Below are 17948 nucleotides of genomic sequence, written 5' to 3' on the forward strand. Positions count from 1 at the left end.
ACTCGGACCATCGTCGTTTTTCTCGCCCACCCGACTCGCCACTCGACCGCCGCTCTGCCCACGCACACCAGCCGTACCTTCCACGAAAACCATCGCCGTCACACATCAGGCAGGCCGGGCCGCGAGTGAAAGTGTCCGCCGGACGCGAAGGCCGCGACTTGTACACGTACACGCGCGCCAGCGATATTAACGCAAGTACACAGTGGAAACGGAGGCGAATAGCACCGGTGGTGGTCAGTCGACGGCGAAGATTATAGGCCGTAACGCGCGGCAACAGGTGGGCGAAACAGCCCCACGACCCGACTAGCCGGTGGTTTTCCGCGGGGTGCGCGATTATCCAGATTTTGTTTGGAATCGGCGGAAGAAGAGGGGTGTTATTGGAGGAAGAAGGTGCATGTGCGCGCGTTCTGACACTTGTTGTTGTTGATGTTCGGTATTTTATAGATAGAAGGATCTGTTAATTGGTAAGTCTTGTTCCAGAAGTCTTGTATGCTTAATTGTGTTGCGTGAACATAAATTGTAAGCAGTGGTGGTGGTATAATCATGCATATCGACGCTTTGTCGAAAAAATTAAGCTCTGCCTGTTTTGCATTAAAATATGTTCCTAAGGAGCAGAACTTGTCAGTGGGTAGAACTGTTTATTATGCACTTTTTTAGTCGCACCTCAGATATGCCCTTCCATTCTGGGGTACGTGTTGTGCGACTCAATTTGACCGTATATTCAAGCTCCAGAAGAGAGCTGTTCGCTATTCACTGGGACTAAACAGCAGAACTCATTGCCAGAACTTTTTTAAAAAATTAAAAATATTAACTCTTCCTTTCTTATTTATATTTGAATTCGTTTGCCTAATACGTAAGCATGTATCAGCTTCTCAAGAAAGGCCAGCTCGCACTTATCCACTCAGGAACGCGGAGCAAGATCTTTATCTACCTAACCCATGCTCAGAGTTAGTTAAAAGTTCAATATTATACAACTCGAAAAAAAATGCACAATCACCTGCCATTTGAAATCAAACCCATAACATCATGTTCTTCATTTCGCAAAGCATTTCGAAATCTTATTTACTAGACAAGGCTTTCTACGCCGTAAATGACTTATATTTTGATGATCGAATTTGATCTTGTAAACACTGGTCTAATATTTGCTATTCCTATAAATATAGTAAATATTTTTGAATCTTATTTTTATTTTTTTATTCTTTGAGATTGCAAACATTTATAAATGTTTATTTTAAGCAATAAGACTGACAATGTAATTTGTATACTTGTTTTGTATTCTCTTTTGTTTGTTTACTTTACCTTTGTTCACAAATTATAAAATTTGTTGACAATAAAGGCATTTATTTAAATAACGTTGAAACTGCAGGACTAAGACCAAGACCGATCAGTGCAGTACTTCCGAACGACCAAACCTTTTTTCACCTTTAGGTGATATAAGAAATTATTTATTTGATCAAAATTATTGGTTTAATTTACAAATAGTGTTTTCCCTGCTTTTGCATTCAATTCGAAAGAAAGCAATACTCATTCTACAGAGTGAGTTATCTACGATGTTCTCTATGGGTATCTCGGAAACTACTGGAGATGGAGACTCGGTGAAATGCGGAAAGAATTGCAGTTTTGTAGGGTCATAAATATGCGCCTTCATAGAAAGTTCATATTTCCAATTTTTGGTTATTTTAATTTAAAAAGTTTGGATGTGACAGTTTGACATTTCTGAGAGTAACGACGATTGAACTTGTTTACATGGCTAACTAAGTTAAATTGTTTAAAAATGATAAGAATTGGCTATAACCGAGGCTATAACTCAGTATTTTTTCGAAAAAAACATATATCAGTTTATATCAGTGAAAATCTTAAAAAATGGCGCTTTTTATGAAGTCATGGCCAACTATGGTTTCTATTTAAAAAAAAAAACATAAGTTTGTGTCATATGTCAAAAATGGCATACTTTAGAAAAAAAGTACAACACAATCTCATTAAGGATGTGATTATCTACAACTTTTATCTGAATGCAATTCTTTCTCCATTTAACCGATTCTCCAGTATAGTTTCCGAGAGACCCATAGAGAACATCGTAGGAAAGTCACCCTGTATATTCAAAAAATATAAATTTTCGCCAGACAATAAGTCTAATATATTTTTTTTTCTCTAAAGGTTAATTTGTATTAAATTGCTAAAAAATAGTCCAGGTTTCGCATGCATAGGTTATGACTGGTAGTACACATTGGTCGAATGTTTTCTGCATTAGATAGAGTGGCGTTCTAGATTTGAATATGATTGAGTTTCTTCCATAAGAAGTCCATGCTAATTTAATTCTTCTGTTGATTTCTAGTAGAAGAGATCCCGAGCTGTGCATTAGTTATCCCAAATATATTTATTCTTCTACTATTTTCAGTGTTGTGTCATTTATTAGAATGTCTTTTCTTTCCACTAGTTCCTTGTACGTTACTTTAGATTTTGCTAAATTCATTTTGAGACCCACTCCATTGCTGGCTGTATTTAGTTCATTAATTTGTGCCTGTAACTCTTCAGGACTATTGGCAATTAAGACTATGTCATCAACGAATCTTATATGGTTAAGATGTAAATCTCCATCTATTTTCAATCCTTTGTTGGGCCATCACGGTGGGGTATTAGCATGAAAAAGGTGATCGAAATTCGAAAAAGCAAATGTGTTTAAAATTTCCCAAAAAAAGATAAATGATAAGTTAAATCATGTCTGCCATGAATGGCGTTGCTCTGGGTGTGTTTAGTTGCATTCATTTGTTTCAACGAAACGTCAAAGTTGTTACTTCTCACAGATAAGAGGTAAATGGCTAAATTTTATGTTTAAAATTTTAAATTGTTGTTGTTCTTGTGCTCTTTTTACGCTTATATTATTGTTTTGATTGAAAATGGCTCAGCAAGCTGCAGGTAGGTATGTATTCTACAAAAACGTATTATTTATTTTGATATTCTCTATACTAACGATTTTTTTTTGCAACTAAAAGTTAGGCGTTCAGAAAATTTGATTAAATTTGTGACATTTTTATTATACTTAGAGATTTAGTTGCGCATTTCGAAGAATTCAGCATATTGTCTATATACGTTTTACTTATTGAACATTGGGCTTTCATACAGTAAAATTAAATACTGCGACTTTTTGCGACTTTGCTGATAAAATGAGAAAAACATTCTTGGTTTCCTCTAATTTGCCAATCAGTGATACACTAATGCGAGGTGTAAACCGCGATGGCATTGTTGTGTGCAAAGCGATCGCATTAGTGCCATTAGCAGTATAGCACAATTTGGCATTAGTAGCGACTTTAGTAGTATAGGCATTGCTCGCGGATCAGTCGTAGCATTAGTAGTATTAATTGCGATATTACTACTGGTATTAGTGGCATTGACCGTGGAAATACTGGAACAGTGGTTTATCTTTCTTTTTTTAGAATCGACGAATTATCCTTTATTTTGTTAATATAATTTCCTCTTTAATTGAAAATAGCAATAATTTATATAAGGTCTACATAAAAAAATTTCGATCAACTATCTGTGTCAAATACCCCACTGTGGGCCAGTCCAATTGACGAAAGATTTCTTCTAATGTTGCTGTAAACAACTTTGGGGATATCGCGTCTCCCTGTCGTACTCCTATACCAGTTGGGAACTCTAGGGTTGTTTTAATATATCATTACTCTTGCTTTGGCTTCTTTGTATATATTGGCCAGAGCTTCTATACAGGGTGTCATTGAAATGGTGTAAAAAAATCGGATCGAAAAACTACATACTTTTTCCTACAAAAAAGGTGCTCTTGTTGCACATCGCCCAGAGCGATGATTTTCGAGAAAATTGAAGGCAAAGAGTTTGCTCTGATGGGTTGCTAACTTGTTAATCAACATAAACTTATGAAAGTTATGGCGGTTCAAAAGTAACCAAGTAGTTATTAAATAATTAATTAGAAAATCAAAATTTCTTGATTTTTAAAACATCTTATTGCGTTAAAAACGAAATAAACCAATTACTAAAATTCCTTATTAAAATAATGCATTCCTTAATTCATTCATAGTAAATGTTTAAAGTCCAGACACACAGACATCTGCTCCAAGATCTGCGTACCCTGTGGAATATCCTTGGTGTTGTCCAAATTTGATTGGGACAGTCAATAATGCGTTGCCGTAGTTGCTCTTCAGTATTAATCGGCACTGAGTAAACCAAAGCTTTCATGTGGCCCCAGAAGTAGAAATCTATGGGATTATTTCTTTTTTTAAAGCAATAAGATGTTTTAAAAATCATGAAATTTTTATTTTTCAATTAATTATTTGATTGTTACTACTTGGTTACTTTTGAACCGCCATAACTTTCATAAGTTTATGTTGATTAACCAGTTAGCAACCCTTCAATTTTCTCGAAAACCATTGCTCTGGGCGATGTGCAACAAGAGTATCTTTTTTATAGTAAAAAGTATTTAGTTTTCAAAAAATGAATCCACGTTGCAAAAAAAATAACCTCAAAAAAGTTATTCACGAAACAACCTCCTACCCTTACAAAAACTACCCTTTCCGCTTTTCCAAATAATTTTTCAGTATCACCAATTGATTTAGGGTCAAAATTAATGGCAGAGGATTTTTTTTTCGAAATTTTATTTCGTTTTTTAAGCCTACAATTTCAAAACAACCGTTTTTTAAATTCACCCTTTCAGTGCCCCTAACTCCCTTAATATGCATTTTCCGCCCTATACTTACAGGAACTTAAGCAGTAATACTATCTGATTCACTTAGTTCCCTCAACCTTCCCCTAGAAGATGCAAGACCTTGTCGTTGGTGGGGAAGCTCCTGGTCAGGTGCTGGGGGAATCCCCCCTAGCACTTGGCTTGGTCTAAGAAGCATCTCACTCATCGTCTTGTCCCTGGCTGTAGTGTCGTGGCCAGGGAATTGCACCAAGATATATAACGATACCGGGCGGGGCTACGGACAGCCTCAACCTTGGGGCATCGGGGGGCACCCCATTGTATTTTACACCTTACTACATGCTGGGGCTCTGTACAAGCGGGGCTCTGCATGCGGGGCTCTGTAGAAATGGAGCGACTGTCCCTAGTGACTCATGGGAACACTATGAGATCTGGTAATAATAGTAATAAAAACATCACCGGTGAAGCTGTGGGGAAACCCCCTAGCGACACTGGGAACAGTAACAATGAAAGTTCCAAGGGGCCAAACCCAAAGAGAACTACAGGAGAGGTGGCTGACACTTGCGTGAGACCATCCTCCGCAAGTGGCATACAAGCTACCACCTCCTCCAAGGGTCGGGAGCCTACCTCCTACCTCTAAACCCAACAGGCGACACAAGCTACCGTTTCGTCTACCCGGCCTGGGTCGTAGCTCCTCGACTGTGAGGGACACGGGTCTCCGTAGGAAGTCCTGGGACTGTATGATGAGTTATAACTCAAGAAAGGGGGACACAATAGATCTCTAAGGTCGCAGAGATTAACCCCCCTCCCACTTATACTAAATAAATAAATATAAATAAATAAATAAATGCCTTTATTGCCAAAAAATTTTTCAATTTGTAGACAAAGGTAAACTAACAAACAAAGTAAAAAAAAAACAAGGTACACAAACAAACAAACAAAAGATAATACAAAACATTATACAAATAATATTGTCAGTCAAAAGATAATACAAAATTCTATTCTAATTCTAGTTCCCTCAACAGTATTGCTTCTTTAAACCCCAAAAACTCTCTAACCTGCAGCATTCGAGATCTAGTATATAAACTTACTAAAAGAAACTACAATGTTAACTTTATGTGGATTACTGGACACTCTGACATTGCTGGTAACGACCGAGCAGACAAACTGGCTAACGAGGCAACGCTCTTACAGAATATTGAAGGAACTCCATCCGTTGTCGATTTCAGAAATTTCCACAAAAAAGTTCTTCAGTATACTTCAAAATGAATGGGACATCCTCGAGGGAACTAATAAACTTAGATCACATATGTCACTTCTTCATCTGTATCAAAATATATATTCTCTTGAACGCGGATCTTTCTGTAAAGTTGTTAGAACCCTCACAGGACACTCATATCTTACAAAATCATATATTATCAGAAATGAACCCCTCCGAAATGCCCCTTATGCAATAATTTAATGTCAATGAGACACGTTCTTTTGAATGCTTACCTGTTGCCTCCCAAAGGTCTAGATTCTTTAATGCTGTTACCTATGAGAATATTTTCGCGCCTTTTAACATTTCGAAGATTAATAAAGTTATGGAATTCTTAGAAAGCATCAACATAACGAAAAAACTTTAATTTCTAATAATTTAAAATGGCCTCATGTTGACTAAAGCTTGTTACTGAGCGCTAAAAAACCCTCGTTGTTGACGCGCTCCCTAAACCAATACCCAAATACGTTCAAATAAAATATACGGAGGGTACCGCTTAAATTCCTGTCCCGATGTTGAAGGATGGCTATAGAATCTCAATGCATTTCCTACATAAGTCTATCTTTGTTCGGGAGGAGGTTTTCTGCGCTTGCTCGATCTGTAAGCACTTTGATTGGACAGTTCCAAATCATATGATATGTTTTGTTTTGGTTTTATTTATTTTAAGTTGAGGTTAAAGACGTTCTAATTGAATTAAATCTTTCGAAAAATTGGAAGCTTTTTGTTAAATATTTTGAAATCAAATAAGTTTGATAATGAACATTATGCGCATATTTATCAATTGAGATATTTTAATCGTATCCAACATGTTATGGCAAAACACTTTTTCAACCAAAAGTTTTCAGATATCTTCGATTTAGTTATTTTCGAATGTTTATTTTGTTTATATCTATTACAAACTCAAGGAGCAACAGTTTTTTACAAGTAGTGTTAATTTTGATGCTGGTGCAATACTTCTACTCGTTAAAATAAGTTTATTATAAATATTACAGACATTTAAAAAAATAGGCTATGGAATAGGTATATAAAAATTATTTTATATCTGTCTCACAATGGGGGGCTCCTAGTAGCGTAATAGGTATCTGCAGTGCGATTCTGTAAACATTTCCCTGTCTAGTGACTCATCAATCGTATACAAATAGCATAGGCTCGATAGGAAATTTCTTGCTACAGAGCTTACAGAATCCCATTGCTGATTTCTAAAATTCTTTTTCTAGATAGGCTTCCCGCATCGTAAAAACTCCTATTTTATGGTATGTAATTAGTATTCTAAGGTATTAAAATATTTTAATATCAATATAGTTTTTTCACTGAAACTCGAGTTAAATCTTAATATACATTATTCATATTGTCGTTTTAGAGATTGTGCTTTTATACTTACTATTATGAAAATTTACTGAATAAAATATATAGTTGCAATCCTTTTACTGAACTCCTTGACTTCTTGACTAATTTTAATTAGACCATTTTTTAATGAACTGATTTATATTTATATCATATCGTTCTAAGTAGACTTTGTTGTGTTAGACAATTATTATTAAATAAAACGAATGAAAAAAAGTCACAGGTACGATATTTTTTTTTTAAATTCAAAAAATAATTTAGTAAAACCACAATTATTCAGAAATTGTCTTAAAAACTTCGTAGTACAAATTGCATATCTATTTCACTCGACTTAAAAATTGCAGCAAAACAAAGTATAACAGTACATTTTTTACTGTCTATTGTTTCTTTTACTGCCCATGGTATTTATGATCAATAATCAACATTAGTCCTGGTTTAAAATGAAACAAAAGTAATTCTTTATTATTAACATATTTTTTATTAAACAAATATAACTAAAAGTATGTAGATATTAAGTTTATACATAAATCAAGCTAGATACAAAAAATATAATTATTTACGTTGTTGCATTGGAAATACTCTTTTATATTATGAAAAAAAAACAATAATAATTTACAATAAGACAGTTTGTGTGTACTGTGTAAGCATTATAATTAGCCTTATGTAGTCTCTATTTTTAGTCTTTACATTATAATGTCTTTTTTATTTTAAAATAGTAAGACTAAATATAATGCTTTTAACAATTATTGATCTTTGAATAAAATTAGTTTCGTATATTTTTGTCTTATATTAACATCCCTTTCATTTCTGATTTTGCTTTCATGCTACAAACGAACATCGAGAAAAATTTCTATTATTAATTTGGTTAGTTGGCTTCTACCACACAAAAAGCAGTAGCCCATTCCCATTGTTCTATTAATTAAACTACAGCAAAAGTCTTTAAAACTAAATCACAAAATTGTCAATAAACGCACAAAAGATTAAAATACAAACGAAACTGAAAACAAAATCCACGCCGACGACGCGTCCAAAAATAAATTGATAACCCATCTCGACACCATTCCGCCAATAGAAAAGTAGCATTTCGGCGCATGTGCATTACATCCAGCCACTGAACAAGGATGGACTTATGTCAAACTCGATCTTCTGTCCTTCAATTCTGGGACATAAATTCTCTCATTCTCTCTTATGGGGAGGCCGCCGTATATTTTAATTTAAACGTATTTGCCAATACCTCTCTCTCTCTCTCTCTCTCTCTCTCTTTCAATGACACCCTGTCTAAGGCCTGTCAATACCTTGGTTCGCTAGGGCTTCTATTATTGTCTTAGGATATATCGCGTCGAAAGCCGTCTCAAAGTCTATAAAGGATATGGCTAGTGGAAGTTTTACCCTCTTTTATCTCTTGGATATTAATAAAAGGACTATAAACCAGTATAAAGCAACTTGTTTTGTGTAAGAAAAAATATAATTTCTAAAATATTTTAGTAATATCATTGCTGACTTAAAAAAAGAAAAATATCAGCTTTTTGTCAGTTCTAGCATTGTCCTTTTTTTGTAGGTGAAATTGCTGGTGTCGGTTTATTTAAATATTTTAGTCGCTTCCTACAGTTTATGCCCATTTATCTTCATTTGGTGTCCAAAGAGGTGTCCAATTTCGAATATCACACTAGTAATTAATATAATAAAAATAATATATGACATTAATAGCAGCTAAGTAGCATTAATTCATCATCATTTTGTTTTCTAAGTAAATAGCTTTCACTGTCATATTTTACATTCTATTTTTTAATCGTTAGACACACTATCGGTACATAAAAAGTGTAATAGGAAGTGTTATTGCAACATTAAAATTATTGCAGTGACACTTCCTATTCCACATTTTTATAAAATTTCTTAAATATATGACTGCTGAAATATTAACCATGAATAATATGTCCAATAAATTTATATATTACTTTTGGATTTTGTTTGGCAAATATTGAAGATAATGATAGGTTGTCAGAATCTTAAATAATTGCATTACCTTGAAAGGAAGGTAACAATTTATAACATTTGCAAAATCTTTTTAAACGCAGTCTCATGCCATTTAGTAAATTTAATAAGTGGCATTAATGGCATCATTAGTACAAGAAGTATCCATTAAACTGGATCATTAATAATAATAATAGAATTTAAATGATTTTCATATATAAAGATTTATTTGGCTTTATTATGAATATAGTTCTTTAAGGCCAAGGTATCTGATTATTACTTTCGTGCAATACTGATACCTTAAAGCATATTGTGCTTTTGTTGTACAGGGTGTCCCATTTTGGTTGAAATCATATGGTATCTCCGTTATTCGTGAAGATAGAAGGGTGCGGTTTGCACATACCTGTGCCACTTTTTTGTCAAACGGATGATGCCGTGAACAAAATTTTCATAGCCCTCTTCGTTTCTGAGCTACAGGGTCTTTTTGAAAATTTTGCAATTTGGGACACCCCCTGTATCTCCGTTATTATGGATGATATCGAAAAGGTGAAAACTGGTTCTTGTAGAACTTTTTACGTAGAATACAGTGGCGTAGACTGTTTTTCTACGAAAAAAATATTTTTAAAAATATGAACTAAAGTTATGTTTTTTCAAATGGAACACCCTGTATATTTATAAATCATATGATACGATTTGCAATCAGCCTCTCAAATATATATATTACTCTATATTTATTTTCACTATTTACTGCAATATTTAAAATATATAATTTTCTTATTAGTAGGCCGTATTGATAAATAATAAACTCAAAATGGTATAGACATAAATATATTAAAATTTTATTTGGAATTGATATATTTTACTTTTGAACTGTTACCACTGAACCTCTAAATATATTTTTCTCGTTTTTATAACGGAATTTATTATAATGGAATGGGTTTGCAAATATCTAAAAGCTTTCATTATTAAAGCATTTGAGGTGTTCGACATTGTGTTAGTTGCCACGATATATTTCATATTTCAAAAATCCCCAAAATTAGAAATCGAGAATGGACAAATCAGGGAGACCATCATTAGGGTACATTGGTTCCAATTCATTGATCTGAGAAATGATAATTTAACAAAATTCTAATATTTTCGTTGTAATTTAAGTTGTGAGGGGAAGCCGCATCTTGTTGAAAGTATATTTCACGTAAATTAGCTAAAAGAATGACCTTAAGAGTCCATTTGCGCTACACCGCTCGGGTCGGTCTCAGGGGTCGGGTAGAGCGGGTGTGCTGTGGAAGGCGGTCCGTTCACGATCCCCCACCGCCTGATTTTTGGTCGGACGCATTCAGTGTAAATCACATCTGAATATTTCCCATATTATTTCAGTGGAGTAAAAACGATATCAAAATGTGTCAAAAATTTTTTTGGAGGTATAACTACATGATATCTATACAGGATTATCAGTTAGGCCTTTGTGCATGTGAAATAACTAATTACGACCTTTTTGGGGGTGTCAGAAATTTTTTAACTAGCAAAATATCAAAAATGTATAACCATTTTAAACAATTTAGTTTAAAATGATAGTAATCATTTTTTGCGGAGATTTGCGGAATTTGCTATTTTTCTATTTTTAGAACAATCCTCTGCTATTCCCAATATATATATATATATATATATATATATATATATATATATATATATATATATATATAAATATAGTAATATAAAATATAACTTGTAAAATAATAACTCAGTTTATAATCTGCTGATGATGCTAACATGGTTAGCGAAACGCGCGTCCAGTGTAAAAGTAAAAGTGTTTTGGTGTATTGTGGTGATTTAGTGTTTTTATTTTGCTGTGTAACACCAAAGGTTCCAACCCTCAACTGTAATATTGTAGAATTAAAATAATATACATCATGTTTTGCGCATTTTTGCGATTTTTGTTAATTTTCTAGTTTTAAAGAAATCCTCTGCTATTTTCAATTTAGGGTTTTATACCAAAATGCCAAATATTTATTTTTAAATTTATAATATATTTTTTAAGTTTCTAGCACATTTTCAAAAATACGTCAAATGTATTAAAACCATAGCAAATTCTTTAACCCTCTAAATGGGGGTATCATCCCCAATTTATTTCCAATGGAAATAGGGGTCAAGTAATATTTTATTAAGAGGACTTTAATTTATCTATATAATGCTGGTTATTTTTGAAAATTAATCAACCCCTTAGGAAAATAGTGGGTTTGAAATTGGGGGGATGATACCCCCACTTGAATGTTGAAGATTTCTCTATGGATTTTACCCTAAAATAACGTATTTTTTAAAATTTGTTTAAAAAACCTTCCAAATTTCTTGATATAATTTATTTTGCATTTTTTTCCTTATTATTGATATTTCAAACCTTCATATTTTCAATAGGGGCTTATCGATTTTGGAGAACTATACACCAATATTTAGGTAAATAAAAGACCTTTTCAATAAGGTATAAATTGGCCCCTCTTTCCATGAGAAAAATTTTGGGGGATGACACCCTCGCATAGGGGATGACAATTTTGCAATCATTTTTGGAGCAAAAGTTGGCTCTCTTATAAACAAAATAAATAAAAATAGTCGCAATAATTAATATTAGTTTGTTTTCAAAATATGAATTTTGACCCAATTCCCCTATAAGGTGCAACACTGTGCGATGTTCCGTAGGCCTATTTCTGATTATTTGTATTGTACCTGCAGTTTGAAATTTAGTTAATTCAGTACGTTATAAATTATTTAGTTATCGACTCTTGAATTTGCAGAAAAACTATAAACAAAAATGATAGGTTTTTTTAAATCCTATTATAACGAAACCTAAAAACTATCATAATCATAAATGCTGCGGAAAAAGGCAAAATGATGTATGCTTAATATATTAATTAATAATTGTATATATATTATATTAACAAAAAGAAAACTAGTTAAATAGAACGGTTTTGATATTATAATATTTTTGATATGTGATAAAATAGGAAAAAGGGCAAACATCACAAATTAACATCTAGACAAACAGGTATCTTATGTTGTAACCTATTTTAATAAGATTTTTTAATAAATTCATTGATAATAAAATTGATATGATCGCTAAAATTCCATAGTCAGTATTTTTTTTGCCAATAGAGCTGAATAATTTATCATAAACCAGAATAATTTTAATTATTCTTATTTACCGTAAATATAAAAATAATAATAATAATAATAATATAATTCCATTACATAAATAATTCTATATAATTCTACAGAATGTCCCCGGATTGTGGAAAAACAAGTGGAAAAACTTTTTTATTATTGACATTTTGAGAAAAATGTATTCTTCATAAAAAATTTTGCTTGTTCTAAAATGGTTAATCCCGTTTATACTTTTCCAAATTTCCATACCGTTTGTATATTGTTGAATTTTTTCAGTCTTAAAAATCAAGGGGCGTTTCTATGGTAATATAATTTCGATTATATTCTTTGATAGACGGTTATTATTAATTATTGTTTTATTATATGTAAATTTATATATGCATGGGAAATATTGTTGATCGTCATTTCCCAGTCAACTGGACGCCGTTTTTTTTTCGATCATACGGTATATTATGTATTTCAATAAAAGCGACAATACTTAGGCAACAATGTTTTCGATCTAGCGTGGTTTAATGACAAAAGGGGCTCCCTGTAATCCTTTTACCTGTTCAAATTAATTGATTAGTATAATGAGACAAGTCGCTGATTCCTACTATTTAGTGGTTTTCATATTTTATTGCAATGAAAATCGCAGTTTTACGTACACAAAACGCAGATTTAATTTAATTTTTTTTTAAAAACTCAGAGCAAAATTTAAAATGTCATATGTCAAATAGAAAAAAAATATTACAGTCGAAAGTGATAAAATATCCGATTTTTAAAGAAAAATCTCAATGCAATCGGTAATATTTGCCATGACTACCAACATAAAGCTTTTTTAATCTGCCAATTCGTTTATTTAATCAGGAAAGTGTGCTCAAAGGTTTCAAAAAAAAGAATTTTTATTCATTTCCGATAAAGACAATTAAAATAAAAATTCTCCAGCTTTGGCAACATTTGACTTTCAAAGAAATTTTTGTCTATTTTAATTTCTACACCGGGTGCGTCTCAAAAGTGGCTCACCCCTATAACTTTCTTATTTTTTCAGATAAAAAAACGAGATTTGGTATGTTAGTATATGACATAAATTAGGATTGATTGACGTATTCAATTGTTTTTGGTCACTTCTTGTTTCACCGGAAATGACTACAACTTTTGATTCTTAAATGGCACCCCCGGTATTTGTTTACTTTATTCGATAGAAAATGACATTCTGAATATAATGACATATCATATATCATATGTCAACTTTTGAAATTTTCGCTTAAAACGAAATTGAATTTTAAATTTCAATCAAGTAGCCTTGGAAAAATAGATTTGATCGTCTAATGTTTTTAGTGCCTTGTCCTGGCCAGTTAGAAAATGCTCAAATCGTATTTTTAATCATATCTCAATTTTTTCAAATAGAACGAGGGTGGCTAATTAGCATATTTGGGAAAAGTATTTTTTACGAATAATTTGATACCTCACACTGGTATTTCGAGTCAAATTATCGTTATGAACCGCATGTTATAATTTCCTTTATAATTTCAAATAAACCATATGCGAAAATGTCAAAAGTTGACATATGATATGTCATTCTATTCAGAGTGTCATTTTCTATCGAATAAAGTAAAAAAATACCGAAAAAACTAAATATGCCATCAGTTTGCTTAAATAGAACAAGTAACATATAATTTACGCGAAACTGACGATATGACCACAGACAACAAATTGCAGAGCTTCACAATTCAGCATAAAAAATATTTATTAAAAAAATAAATTAAATATAACTGTAATCAGAAAACCTTAATTTATGTCTGTATTGTAACGGAATTTTAACTTATAATACTCTTTCCAATATAGACATGTCTTATAAACCTTATATTTTTAAATGACGTGTTGAACGATGTGGGGTACCGATTAATTTTGAAGAAAAAAATATTAAACCCTGAACTTAAATTAAAATTTATTTTTAAATTATAAGAAAGTATCGCTTATAATTAAATTAACTATTAAATTTATTTCAATCAATATTTTTTAAGTATAATAAATACAACTTTGTTTGACCATCAAAATCTCAAAAATGGTAGATAACAACCTATTCTCAGACCTATTGAATAGACATATAAAATTTAATCAAAATCGGTCAAGCCGTTACGGAGAAGTATGGTAACAAAAAAATTAAAAAACAACCCCTATTTGAAAGTGAAAATTTAGTGTCGTATGTATTTTTTAATGCCACATCGTAAAAAAACAAAAATTAAAAATTTTGTCCAAAAAAATAAAAAAATTGGGGTGGGCCCCCCTTGTCACTTAAGGGTATAAAAAATAGATAACAGCCTATTCTCAGACCCACTGAATATACATATAAAATTTCATCAAAATCGGTCAAGCCGTTACGGTGAAGTCGGGAGAAGTATGGTAACAAAAAAACAACCCCTATTTGAAAGTGAAAATTTAGTGTTGTATGTATTTTTTATTGCCACATCGTAAAAAAACAAAAATTAAAAATTTTGTCCAAAAAAATAAAAAAAATTGGGGTGGGCCCCCCTTGTCACTTAAGGGTATAAAAAATAGATAACAACCAATTCTCAGACCTACTGCATATACATATTAAATTTCATCAAAATCGGTCAAGCCGTTACGGAGAAGTCGGGAGAAGTATGGTAACAAAAAATTAAAAAAAAACAACCCCTATTTGAACGTGAAAATTTAGTGTTAAATGTATTTTTTAATGCCACATCGTAAAAAAACAAAAATTAAATATTTTACCCAAAAAATAAAAAAAATTGGGGTAGGCCCCCCTTGTCACTTAAGGGTATAAAAAAATAGATAACAACCTATTTTCAGACCTACTGAATATACATATAAAATTTCATCAAAATCGGTCAAGCCGTTACGGAGAAGTACGTAACAAAAAATTAAAAAAAAAACTATTTGAAAGTGAAAATTTAGTGTTGTATGTATTTTTAATGCACATCGTAAAAAAAACACAAAATTAAAAAATTTTGTCCAAAAAATAAAAAGAATTGGGGTGGGCCCCCTTGTCACTTAAGGGTATAAAAATAGATAACCTATTCTCAGACCTACTGAATATACATATTAAATTTCATCAAAATCGGTCAAGCCGTTCCGGATATTCGGGAGAAGTATGGTAACAAAAAATCAAAAAAAAACAACCCCTATTTGAATGTGAAAATTTAGTGTTAAATGTATTTTTTAATGCCACATCGTAAAAAAACTAAAATTAAATATTTTGTCCAAAAAATAAAAAAAATTGGGGTGGGCCCCCCCTTGTCACTTAAGGGTATAAAAAATAGATAACAACCTATTTTCAGACCTACTGAATATACATATAAAATTTCATCAAAATCGGTTAAGCCGTTACGGAGAAGTACGTAACAAAAAATTTAAAAAAAACCCTATTTGAAAGTGAAAATTTAGTGTTAAATGTATTTTTTAATGCCACATCGTAAAAAAACAAAATTAAATATTTATATATCAAAAAATAAAAAAAAATTGGGGTGGGCCCCCTTGTCACTTAAGGGTATAAAAATAGATAAGAAATAATTTCAGACCTACTGAATATACATATAAAATTTCATCAAAATCGGTCAAGCCGTTACGGAGTAGTACGTAACAAAAAAATTAAAAAAAAACTATTTGAAAGTGAAAATTTAGTGTTAAATGTATTTTTTAATGCCACATCGTAAAAAAATAAAATTAAATATTTTGTCCAAAAAATAAAAAAAATTGGGGTGGGCCCCCCCCCTTGCCACTTAAGGGTATAAAAAATAGATAACAACCTATTTTCAGACCTACTGAATATACATATAAAATTTCATCAAAATCGGTCAAGCCGTTACGGAGAAGTACGTAACAAAAAATTAAAAAAAACCTATTTGAAAGTGAAAATTTAGTGTTGTATGTATTTTTTAATGCCACATCGTAAAAAAAACAAAAATTAAAAATTTTGTCCAAAAATTTTTAAAATGGGGTTGGGCCCCCTTGTCACTTAGGGTATAAAAATAGATAACAACCTATTCTCAGACCTACTGAATATACATAATATAAAATTTCATCAAAATCGGTTAAGCCGTTATGGAGGAGTACGGTATCTAAAACTGTGACAAGACAATTTTTATATGTATTAGATTTCAGAAATCTGCCTAAACCTTTTTAGCCCGATCCTGTCGTGTTAAGCCACACCCCATAATTCCAAACGCACGTGCTTTCAGCGAAAAAAATATAATTTTTAAATTCCTTAGATTAGGCTTGCAGAGCTTCAGCATTTGCCATAAAATAGCGAGCAATTTGTTGCAAAACCATATAAATTATATATCACTGTAATCACAAAACTTCAATCTATATATCCCTCCTGTAACAGAATTTTAAATTATATTTTTATTTCGAGAAAATTTAGTCCAAACATAAGGTTTATTTTGTTGATGTTTGACCATAAAATCTTAAAAATGAACAAGTTATCTAAAAATGTGCCACACGACGGATTTAGTATAATCCTTTATCTTTAATTTTCTTCTTCGTTTGTGTAAAAATACCTAGCCAGTTTGACATAAAACGTTAAATGCCGAACGCTTATTTTGCTACTTTTTCGGACTAGTGAAATGGACTCTTAAAAGTTTCGATACGATAGCTTCCAAGATTTACAAATAGCGGTAGATATTTAAGTTTCCCTAATATAAAAAGAATTAATAATTAGTGGCTCTCAAAATACAACAAGAGAGAGATAGCAGTATTACTTTTAATAATTCTTTAATTTCTTTTATTACCAATCATGGCCTACTAATAAATATGATATTTTAATATATTTTTTTAAATATTGCATTAAATAATGAAAATAAATATAGAGTGTTATATATTTTTGAGAAGCTTATGGCAAGTCAGATTATATAATTTATAAATATACAGGGTGTTCCATTTAAGAAAACATAACTTTAGTTCATATCTTTAAAAATATTATTTTCGTAGAATAACAGACTACGTCACTGTATTCTACGTAAAAAGTTCTACAATAAACAGTTTTCACCGTCTCAATACTTTTAACAATAACAGAGATACAGGAGGTGTCCCAAATTGCAAAATTTTCAAGAAGACCCTGTAGCTCAAAAACGAAGAGGGCTATGAAAATTTTGTTTACGGCTTCTTCCGTTTGACAAAAAAGTGGCACAGGTTTGTGCAAACCGCACCTTTCTATCTTTACGAATAACGGAGATACCGTATGATTTCAACCAAAATGGGACACCCTGTACATTTTTATAGTCACTCCGTACTCTGTATGTTAGTACCATGGATTATCTAATATTTACTAGTTGGAAAGTTGGATCTATCTTTGTTATCCCAATTAGTAGAATTGCCGTTTTGATACCACTCACTCTGCGACTCTATCAGGTGGCTTTGAGGTAACGGGTGACTTCCGTTATGCTCTTCCTGGTAACATTGCGGTAATGAAAACAAAATGGTTATGACGACTAATAAAGTAACTTTTGATTAAAATTTAAGCTAATTTTATGTTACAGTTGAGGGTTGGAACCTTTGGTGTTACACAGCAAAATAAAAACACTAAATCACCAC

The 17948-nt window shown here is 31.9% G+C and overlaps 1 protein-coding gene across 1 annotated transcript in view; it reads left to right on the forward strand.

The window, feature by feature from the left end:
• The first annotated feature begins 38 nt into the window (after nt 1–38).
• LOC115878459 (inverted formin-2) overlaps nt 39–17948 on the forward strand; it is a 153970-nt gene continuing 136060 nt past the window's right edge. Inside the window, exon 1 of the mRNA XM_030894976.1 lies at nt 39–464. The gene's annotated coding sequence lies outside the window, so the exon portion shown is untranslated. The remainder of the gene's footprint in view (nt 465–17948) is intronic.

This window comes from Sitophilus oryzae, unplaced genomic scaffold (genome assembly GCF_002938485.1).
Source record: "Sitophilus oryzae breed Bouriz unplaced genomic scaffold, Soryzae_2.0 scaffold_1512_pilon_pilon, whole genome shotgun sequence".
Classification (NCBI taxonomy): domain Eukaryota; kingdom Metazoa; phylum Arthropoda; class Insecta; order Coleoptera; family Curculionidae; genus Sitophilus; species Sitophilus oryzae.